This window comes from Rhinolophus hipposideros (assembly GCF_964194185.1).
Source record: "Rhinolophus hipposideros genome assembly, chromosome: 9".
NCBI classification, from domain to species: Eukaryota; Metazoa; Chordata; class Mammalia; order Chiroptera; family Rhinolophidae; genus Rhinolophus; species Rhinolophus hipposideros.
Genome location: NC_138055.1, coordinates 79,153,733 through 79,165,117, shown reverse-complemented (window position 1 = coordinate 79,165,117; position 11,385 = coordinate 79,153,733).

The following is an 11,385-nucleotide window of genomic DNA, read 5'->3' as shown; positions in this document are numbered from 1 at the left end:
AAGAAATATAGGAATCAGTTGACTTTTCTAAACTCCGAGCTAGTTCATAGCAAAGCCAGAATGAGAGATCAGGTATTCTCACATCCAAACCATACCTTTTCCATTGTGTAGAGATGGCTCCTCACATAATTTATGCTTTCTGTTGTCTGCTATATGAGTCTTAGACAATAAGTTATGCTAGCTGGAAATATTTGGTGTAATTCTTCTATAAGTCATATTAACATTCTGTGGAGTAATCCTAAAATACCCTAAATGATACTCCTGTGGTATATGCACCCAAATGGTAAACAGACTTTAAGTAAATTTTCCTACAAGAGACTGGACAATTGTGACTACACCATTTGTCCATTAAAGCAATTCAAGGCACCTTAGTGCATCCTAAAAGCATTGGTTTTTTGGACCGTCCTGAGATTGTCTTATCCCTTCTATTTTTGACAAAAAGCAATGGTGAAGGGGTTTATGATAAATAGAAATGAAGAATGCTTCATGTGTGTTTATGGAGGGACTTAAATATATATTTATATAGATGAATATGAATCTGTGTGTGTGTGTGTGTGTGTGTGTGTGTGTGTGTCTGAAGAATAGACTTGTAATACTGAAAAGATAAATTCTTCTTATTCTTCCTTTCATCGTGAAACAGAATCTTTAGGACTCACTGGTATACTACAGTCCAAACAAAGATTACAGTCCAAAAAATATTCATTCATTCTATTCAAATTGATTAAATTAGAAACTCAAATAAATTGGGAAATATTTTTCTTTTATGGATACAATAACTACTGTGTATTTTTTTGCTATAGTATTAGAGAAAATATGAACCTATAAATATTAATATTTTGTGGTATATTAAATCTTAAACTCATAGAAAAGATGAACACTGCCACTAAACTATTATCTTTACCTTGATTTGGAGAATACTTGCCAGACAAAGATATTCTGTTTTATTGGCTTTCCTTACCATTTTTTATCAACTGGCTAGTTGTATAGTACTATATACATATATATATGTATATATATATGTGTATATATATATGTATGTATATATATATACATATATATATATACATATATATATATACATATATATATATACACACACACACTATATTTTGGTACTACATTAGTGCTATATTGATATAATTATATCACTAACAAATATATGTATGTATATATATATCCGGGGTGTCAAAAAATGTGTACAAGTGGACACTTTGGACAAAGTTGCACAAGCAGTAGTTTGCCATAATCAGAAGTGTCTGGACACTGATGGTAACTACTTTAAGCACCTCTTGTAATTGCAGAAGTCAAATGTGACTTGTATTCATCTTTTGTTTTAGGTATATATTGAGTAGTATAATTTTAATACAGCTTTTTTTTTCCTTTCTTAAAAATTTGTATACCTTTTTGTCACCCTCTGTGTGTGTATGTGTGTGTGTGTGTGAGTGTCAGAAATTACAAATTACAAAAAAGTCCTTTTCCTGCACTACCAATAATAAAATATACACAACAAAGATGTATAATATCAAGTCCTAGGCAGACTTTATGAAGTGATGTGTAAACTTTTACATATTCTTCTGGAAGAATTCCAAAGATGGCTGGATTACAAAAACCAACCATTGACACCAACTTCTAGAAAATGTTTCAAGAAAGATTGCTGAGAATAGCAGTGAAATTGGTTGTTTGCTAGAGAATTATAAACGTAAATGTGATCTAAACACGTCACAATTTCATCATAAATTGGATCCTTTCATTACTGAAATTGGGTTTGAAGATGTTGATCGATCACCTAAGAATGTCTCTGAATTTTCTTTATAGGTTAACTGTGAGTCAGGTTTCTAAAGAAAAGACTTTGAAAAACAAAACTTTTCCATTAGAGGCCACATGGGGCAAATAACCTTTGTCATTCAAATGTGTATTTTCTGACTAAAAGAAAATCTGACCAAACATGCTTTTCATGGCTTAATGTTGTGTTTCTTACGTGAAAAAATTTTGAATGAGACTCTCAGAATCTTTCCCCATAGGCATAGAACAAAAAGACAGTTATTAGGTTTAATAATATTCAATCTATTATTGAGTAAGCATTATGTGATCTCTCTGCAGTAAGTTTAAAAAATACATTATTCTTTGTTATAAATATCCATTGAAAAAGACAGTAATATCTCATGAATAGTTATTTAATTGCTATGAAAATAAGATGCTGACAGATTTGAAGCACAAAATGTGGTATATACCTTAAACAATGTCTCTATTTGTATACTTTAAACTGGCTAAAAAGCTTACTTACACTTAAAATTCTTCTCCTTTAGGAAAGCTTTTCAGCATTTATGGCCATCAAAGAAAAGCATTTTGTAAAAGCACAATAAAATTTTGAAAAATATATACATTTTTGAAAAATACACATTTTAGCAATAACAGGTATGGATATAAAAAGTGTTAATGCAAGCACCTTTGCATTCTCATTGAAAAACTATAACATTGTGCAATTTATAAAGTAGATATTTTCTAGATATAAAAAAATAATTTGGAAACCAATGTGCCATTTAGAACATTTATCTAATATAGCTACATCTATGAGACTGAGACAATTCATTTCTAACTGAGCTAGTAGTCTTTGGGAATTTGTATAAAGCTCTCATAGAGAAACTGTGCTGTACAATAATAATGTATAAATGAAAACAAATACATCCCTCATCATTTGCCAGTTTGTCAACATGTTTTTTAGAACATGGAATCCAGGATTAACATTGTAGACATTAATTTCAGTGTCCTCAAACAATTGAAGAAAACAGTCAAATTTCCCTTTTTTCCTCGTCAATATATCCATCAATTCAATCTAAGATTATATTTATTTTTATCACCATACTATTGACTAATAAAGCCCACAATCAGACTTTGTTAGGTTACATGATCTCTTGATAAAACATGATTTGCCATTCTGTACATGTTCAACTGATTTTTTTTCTTATTTAAATTTTCCAATTTTTAATTAAATTTATTGGAGTGACGTTGGTTAGTAAAATGATACAGGTTTCAAGTGTACATTTCTATAATTTCAAGATAATTCCATGATCCCCACTTTCCATATCTTGATTCTGTCATTCACTGTTTTAACCTAGCTTCCCTGCTTTACGTTACCACAAATTTGATAGTATGATACCTTTTGTCCTCATAGGAGATACAATGAAAGGATCATGCAGACCTGAGTTTGAAACCCAGTTCTACAATTACTAGCCTCCAGATATGAAGAAAGTTATTTAGCTTCTTTGAAACTCAGTTCCCTCATTTGTGAAATTGGAATCATTTTACCTTTGTAGCCTGTTAGACTAGAAATGAGATAACAAAACCAGCAATCAGTGCCATTTGACTAATATGTAATAGGATATGACCCTTCAAAACACTACCAGAAGCTTTTCCCATGATCAATAGCAATCATATACTACCCTTTAGAAATGTCATCCAGCCAAACTTGTTATATTTTGTTCTAAAGAATGTCATATAGAATTATGAAAATGCCTTCCTAAAATCAAGATACAATATATTCCTGTCATTTTGACCATAACTCTAGAAATTTTATCCAAAATTTATAAAATTGTTCCTAATGTTCCCATTGTAAATATGAATTATATTTTTTAAGAAATCTAAATAAATTTACTTAGAAAAATAAAGGCTTTTCATAAATTCTAAAATGTTCCTCAGAATCTATTTTAAATTCACAGAGCAGAATCTTGTTTTTATTTATTTTATTTTTTTTTCTTTTTTGAAAAATATCAACTTCCTGTTCTCTGCTATCTTTTTCATTACTAGTAAAGCTATCAGTGCACTGGCTTAGAAATTACCTGAGCCATGATGTTCAAATTTGAAAATAAGCTGCTTATCTTTTTTCTACCTTCGATGTTTAGATTTCTACTGCTTTGAAATTGGTCTCTGTTCATTTTGGGATTATTCTTGTTAGAAGGAAAAAGATTATAACAAAATGTAATTTGATTAGTTCTTGTTCTTTGTTTTTTGTTTGTTTTTAACATTTCTTTTTATTTACCCCAAACAGAGGAAACATCATTTTTTAAAAAATCTTTTTAATATTGCTCCACATTCATTGCATCATTACACATAGGTCTGTGTGTATCTATGTATAGATAGATATCTTTTTCTCTGTTTGTCTCTGTCCCTCTCTCTGTGTGTGTGTGTGTGTGTGTGTGTGTGTGTGTGTGTTTGTATACAGATACCAGGATGCCAAAAAAATGTATACATATGACTTGGAATCATCTTTTGTTATCAGTATATGTTGAGTATTACAATTTTAATACAGTTTTTCCTTTCTTACAATTTTAATACAGTTTTTCCTTTCTTAAAATGTGTATACATTTTTTGGCACCCTCTGTATATACATATGTGTATATATGTCTGTGCATTTCTGCATCTGTGTATGTTTTGATATATGTATTGTGTATATGTATATTTATTTATGAAAGAGAAAAAAGAAGTTGGGGGAGAGAGAGAGAGAGAGAGAGAGAGAGAGAGAGAGAGAGAGAGAGAGAGACGTGTCCTTAGCATTATTTTTTAAACTTTCACACCTCAACTTATTCTTGGCTTTAACTTTCCAGACACACTGTCCTCCTGGTGGTCCTCCTTCTAACCTGGCTTTGGGTTACATATTTTACGTGTGTCCTTGCTCACATACTTTAGACATGACATTCTCTGAAAATCATCTCATTAGACATTTTTGTGTCCTTTTAGTTTCCTTAAGTCCCTTAAAAGCTTATAAATTTATTAGAGAATACCATGTCTTTGAAAATAGAACTCGCCTTTTTAGAATTTCAGGTTTATATTCATTTTATTTGAAAACCTTAACATTTGAAGGTTAAAATATGAGTTGCAAGGCATTATTTTTCTAGATTTTAAAGATACTATGACAATAAGGTCACAATTTCCAAAAATTCCAGTCCCATCTACCTCATTAATCTACTTACCATAATTACTATGATTTAAGTCCAGAGTAGAACATATTTTGTTAAATCTAAAATCTCCTTAGATGTTTTAATATTCCATTTTGAACATTGAAATTTAAATGGAGATTTCAGACCATTTTCTAAATAATTGGACCTGAACATTTATTTATTCTGAAAAAACATACATAGTGAGACCAAACTAGTTTTTCATTTGAACTATTGCTTCAGATTCCCCTTTCACTCTCTCTAGATACTGTCTTCAGAGATCTACTCCAAAGTTAAATTCATTATAAAAGAAAATATGTAAATGTTATATGCTCCTAAAAAATATAATCATATTAAGAATATAGTATGTTCAAATTCCATGTCTTATAGGAGGAAAAATAATGCCCTAAATAGCTATTTCTTTAAAATAGATGAATCAAAGATACAGTAATAGGATTCTCAATATTTTTTGTCCTAAAATTTCCATGAGGCATACCCTCATTAAATTTAATATGCAGAAAACCGTCACCTTATTTAATGGCTGCTCAAGGGTGCACAATGACAGTGAATAAACAAAGTTCAGAATCTTAGTCTATACTTTCAATATATTATGTGTTACTATAGGTTAAACCACAATAGCCAATGTAACCTAAAATAATTCTGCCTAGCTGAAGATAAATAAAATTTTGATGTATAAAAGTCATCAAAAATCAATATATAAATAAAGCAAAGGAGGCTGTTAGCAGTCATAATGGAAACCTAACTATTGCAAAAATATTTAAAATGTTTAATTTATGATCAAAGCTCTGGAAGAGATGTAGATATTTTTTTCTCTTCTACTTCCTCCCTCACTTAACCATCAGTCACCAAGGAAACACAGTTCTTGCAGTTCTGCAAGAAACATAACGGCAACCCCCTTTTCATTCGCCAAGATTTTAAACTCTATTATAAACCAGGCATGTAAAAAATGTTTTATTGTAATTTCATCTGAGTCAATTTTCTTATTGCATAATCTATCATTTTCTCTGCAGTAAGTCCATAACTATTTGACAAAAGCTCTTAAAATATTACATGTGTCTGTATCCCCATGAACTACCCCATATTTGTTTAACTATTTGACATGTTTTATTTTTCCATCTTTAAATAATCTATATGCTTCCTTCATACTTTTAAAATATACGGAATGCAATCAACAAATATGGTGAATGTTTATTTAAAAAAATGATTACAGTAAAAGACATATTGCCATTTATCCCCATCAGAATACTCACCCTCACTTCAAACACATTTATCCCATCATTCTTGCCACTTCCTTAAGCAGTTCTGGAAGTCCTCTTTTGTGAGTGTCTTTAGTTGCACTGTCATGGCTGCCTCGATGTCCTGAATCATTTTGACTTTGGGAAAGAGCCAGAAGTCACACGGTGCCAGATCAGGAGAATAGGTGGATGAGGACACACCATAATGTTTTTATTTGACAGAAATTGCTGTACCAGAAGCGATGTGTGACAAGAAGTGTTGTCATGATGGAAGATGAAGTAAAGACACGAAAGAGGACTTTCAGAACTGCTTCAGGAAGTGGCATGAATGATGGGATGAGTGTGTTTGAAGCAAGGCAGAGTAGTTTGAGGGGGATTAATGGCAATGTGTCTTTTCCTGTAATATTTTTTTGTGTATTTAAACATTTACCATATCTTTTGATCACACCATAAACACTGTATCCCACATTTTTTACTTTATCAGTGAGTGAGAGTACATTTCCAAAAAGTTATAATGATCTTGATTCCTTTACCACTGCTGGTCTTTTAAAGTAATCTAGTTTTGACAGTAGGTTACATTTATAATCTTACAATTGAGTGTTATTGGTCATTATGGGACCACATGAGATGGTATTAATAGTTGGCAGAAGTTATTCACTACTAAATAAACTTAATAACTTAAGCTACATCTTATACTTTAACATTTAGTACTATTGAATGGTATTAAGGGTTTATATCTTTTTTTCGTATCACATTGGATCTATTCGTTAAATATAATTCCTTACCTACAATTAATTATTCTATTAGGAAAGGGATAAACATAAGAAGAATAATTCCCTAGAAAGTCATGTCCTTGATTTATAAGTTAGCCTAAGTCAGTTATTTTTAAAAGGACAAACTGACCTCTGCTAATAGAATGAATGATGGTTTTTCCCTAAATGAAAATGTCTATATCCTTAACTTCGTATATAATTACAATAAAAAAGTGTTCCCATTTGAAGTAAATATCCAAATTAAAATTTTGTAAATCCTGTTAATACAATTTTAACTTCTATTCTCAACATTTCTTGAGCTCTAAATTGTATGGAACTGGGCACAAAACTTTTGTTTATTCTGTGTGTGATCTTTATCCACTATAATTTGGTCATCAATGATAAAATCATTAATGTATTTATAGATCACTTAGAAGAACCAATTATTTTGGGAAAGCATTTGGAAAAATTTTCACTAACAGTCAAAAAGATTTCCGAGGCTTAAGTGTATCTTTGAAGTATTTATACTTAATGGTTGTGGATATCCTCAGTAAATCTATAAACCAAATTATAAATTCCTATCCTTTAACTTTCTGCTGACCTACTGTAACCATTCCTAACCATAGTCAGAGTAGGCAAAAAACAGTCACTCAAAATATTCCCTATTATACACATAGCTATCAAATTAACGATAACAATGTATCACTAATTTGACTCTGTTGAAGAGATGCACCTTTCAAATATTGTGGTAAGGAGAGTTTGCTGAGAGCCCAGGTAGTGTAGAAATTACAACAGGGGAAATGTTACATACATGAGCAGGAAGGATTCAGAAGGAAAAACTTTACTTTATGATTTTTGCCTAGAGGAAGTTTCCTTCCCTCTCAGCATTACAGCTTAACATGGCTTAACTTTTTTTAGTCTGTACTACTCAAGTTTTTATTCCAATCAAAATGTGATTCTTATGAGTGTCAAAATACAATTTAGGTGAAAATCTATTGCTTTTACTTACCTGACCAAATAGATTAAGTTTATTCTTATAGAAATCAGAATTCCAGATTAGACCAGAAGTTCTATTTTGTTACACAATTTTACTAAATGGATAAACTGTTTTCTGCCATGGGATACTACAACGAGATGTCTGAATTAATTTGAGAAGTGATACATCTGAGTCACATGTTTCCTATAAAACAGGTAAAAAAAATGTATGTGTCCTTCTAGTTAAGCAACCTAAATTGATCATCTTTGAAATGTAAAAAGATATTTTGTAATATTTTTTTCTGACAAATCTCTCTATTGGCCATCAATTTAATGTAGATAAATCTACATATTATCAAGCAACATATCACCAAATAAGTTCTGAATAAGTAGTAACCTGATACACCACTAAAAATATAAATACCATTCATACAATGTCACCCTAATATTTAGCATTTTGTTTTATCAGAAGGAAGTGACATTCATTAAATTATTTTGATAATACCTATTTTATTCTTACAAATATATTTGTATTGCTATTAATGTAAATTTTATTGTATGACTAGCTGAATTTATGACAAATATATAAAATTTCACCACTTTCCTAATTTTTATTAGTAAATTTAATAATTATTGCAAAGACATTTACACATTGCTCTGACAATATAAGATTTTATAAGGCAAAGTTTTACTTAACAAAAAGAGCAAGCCCCACAGCTTTACTTCATTTTACTTTAATTTCATAATTCATGTGATTAATTTTGCTTTTTAGCCACTCATGTTTTTAGAAGTCATAGAAATAGGAATTTATTCAAAAACACATTTTTATACATTTATACAGAAAAATACATTTTTAGTAAGTTACAAAATTTGATCTACATATTATGTTAACATTCTTGATTAGTGAATTTATTGGTCTTGCCACATAAAATATGATGGAAATATTAATCATTTTTATTTAAATACCTAACAATTTCTCCCTTTGATTTCAAAGCAAAATAATATCTGGATTATTAAAACACTGGAAATTTGGAGTAGTACAGATATAATAAATCCAATTAGTTAAATTACTAATTTTCTTAGTATATTTAGAAAAAATAATATAGTCAAAGGAGTGCACATGAGGAAGTGAGTTATGTCCATACAGACTTTAAAATAAAAAATATATATGGTAATGTTATGGCTGGATTATATTGACTAACAATTCTTAGACTTTAAAGTAGCCTAGGAGGATTGTTAAATAATGTGTCTACTTACAAAATGACTTGAACACTTTCACTGACTTGACCCAACAATTTAGCTATACTTTTAAGAAATACAAGAAAAAAAACAAATTTTGTAAATTTTGTGAAAAATTCAAGTTATAGTATTGATTATGCTAACAAATCTACTAGATGACTCAAATTTACCAGTTGATTTACTCCTTAGTGAAAGTGATTGTCAATCTATTAAAGAGAAGTAAAATATAAAAAATCAGATACCAGTCATCATGCAAGAAAAACCACTAGAGGAATTATTGACTTTTATCCCATTTAATTAGTTTGAGTGACCTATGAAAGACATTCAGTTCCATCTACTGACACTTAATTAATGTTAATGAATTAATATTTCCTTACACATTGAGTTACTAAAGAACAATATTAATAATTCATATTTATTGGAAGGTAAAAGAGGAGGCCACAGAGTTAGACTGTTATCAAATTCCAAAGAAAAGTCATTTGGGCTGATAAGAAAAAGAAACAAATCTCTAATTTGTTAGAAAACTAACAAATCTCTAATTTGAGGATAACTTTATGTGGACTCAGCATCTAAAACAGTGCTAACAAGTAAATGACATATTCTGAGCAACTGAGAGATACAATGCCAAGACTCTGTGTTCATTTTATTATCTTATTTAATAAGTGAAACAATCATATGAAATCAGTATATCATTAAACCTAGCAGCATATGAGGAAACCAAGGTTCAGTAATTTGTGCAAGGTCATATGAACTAATGAGGGATTTAGAGGGGATTCTATCTCAGGTCTGTGTAATACAAAAGTACATGCTTATAACCACAAGTGTATACCACTTCCTAATTATGATGAGTTCATTGATAATGCATTTGGCTATAGAAGTGTTTACCTAAAAGATGTGACTATGTGAAAAATAATATAAAAAGTCTAAAAATGAATTTAGATTGTTAGAAGTTCCTTCACGTGAAATATTTTTCTCAATTTTTTTTTAATGTGACCATCTAAGATACTTGCTTCTATAATTTATTTCACTGAATTCAACTACACCTTGAAACTTATTTTCTTTTAATTTTAGTTATTTAAGAAATAAACAAAACTCATGGGTTCTGAATACACTGAAGGATTCCAAAAGTTGTAAATTTGAGTTAATGCATTATATAATGGTCCTTCATAACTCCAGCCCCAAAAGAGCCAAATTGGTAGTTTAGCAATATGTACAAAATATTTTTGGTTGATTAACTGATATTTAAAAACAAATTGTTTTTCAGCTAATATTTTGTAAAGTTTGGAATATATCAACAAACTCTATAAAGCTACATTTATCAGCCTGTAGCTTACATGTACTGAGTGCTTACTATGTACTGGGTATTCTCCTCATGGCTACTGTCATTACCTATGAAATAATGGTAATCACAACTCAAAATGCAAAAGAATCACCTGGATAGTTTATTGAAACATATAGATCAGACTACTGGATTCTTACCAATAATTCTGGGATGGGTCAAGAAATTGGTATTTTTAATGTATTCCAGTTAACACTGATACAGTTGGTTCATAAACTCCTTTTCAAAACCACTGCATTAAATCCTTACAATAACTATATCAAGTAGAAATGACTATTATTCCTACTCCACAGATGAGGTATACCAAAGTTAGAGATAAGCAATCCACTCACGGTCAAACAGTAGAGATGGATCAAAACTCTGATATTGTTAGTGAAATCCTAAACCCAGTTTTTCTGATCACTATTATTCTCTATTTGTATTTATTTAAATTAGTAGTTTTGTTTTGTTTTGTTTTGTTTTGTTTAAAGTCTCGTTACTTGATAGTTTCACCAGGGAAACCTTTTACCCATTCCTGAGTCCCATTCTCAGAGAGTCTATCATAAGTGTTCTGGTGTTTCCAGGTTTCAGTATTTTTTTTTCTTAAGTGATTCTAATATGCAACCAGAATTGGGACCCACTGTGTAATTGAGAGTCACTGTACAACAGTAAAATTCTAAAATTAGCCAAGTTGCAAAGGCCATAGATTAGGAGACAAGAAGGAAGGTGTAGATTTTCCTTTATTTTTCTTGCACTTGTTATTTCAATATTATTATAGTTGGACTGAAAAAAAAAGTTTCAGCCAACTTCCTTTGTCTTGTTAGTCATCATACATGCCTTCCTATTAAATCTGGGGTTCTAGTTTTTGGAAAACTGCATAAGTAATCTTTTCTTTTAATGAATCTTGACATATA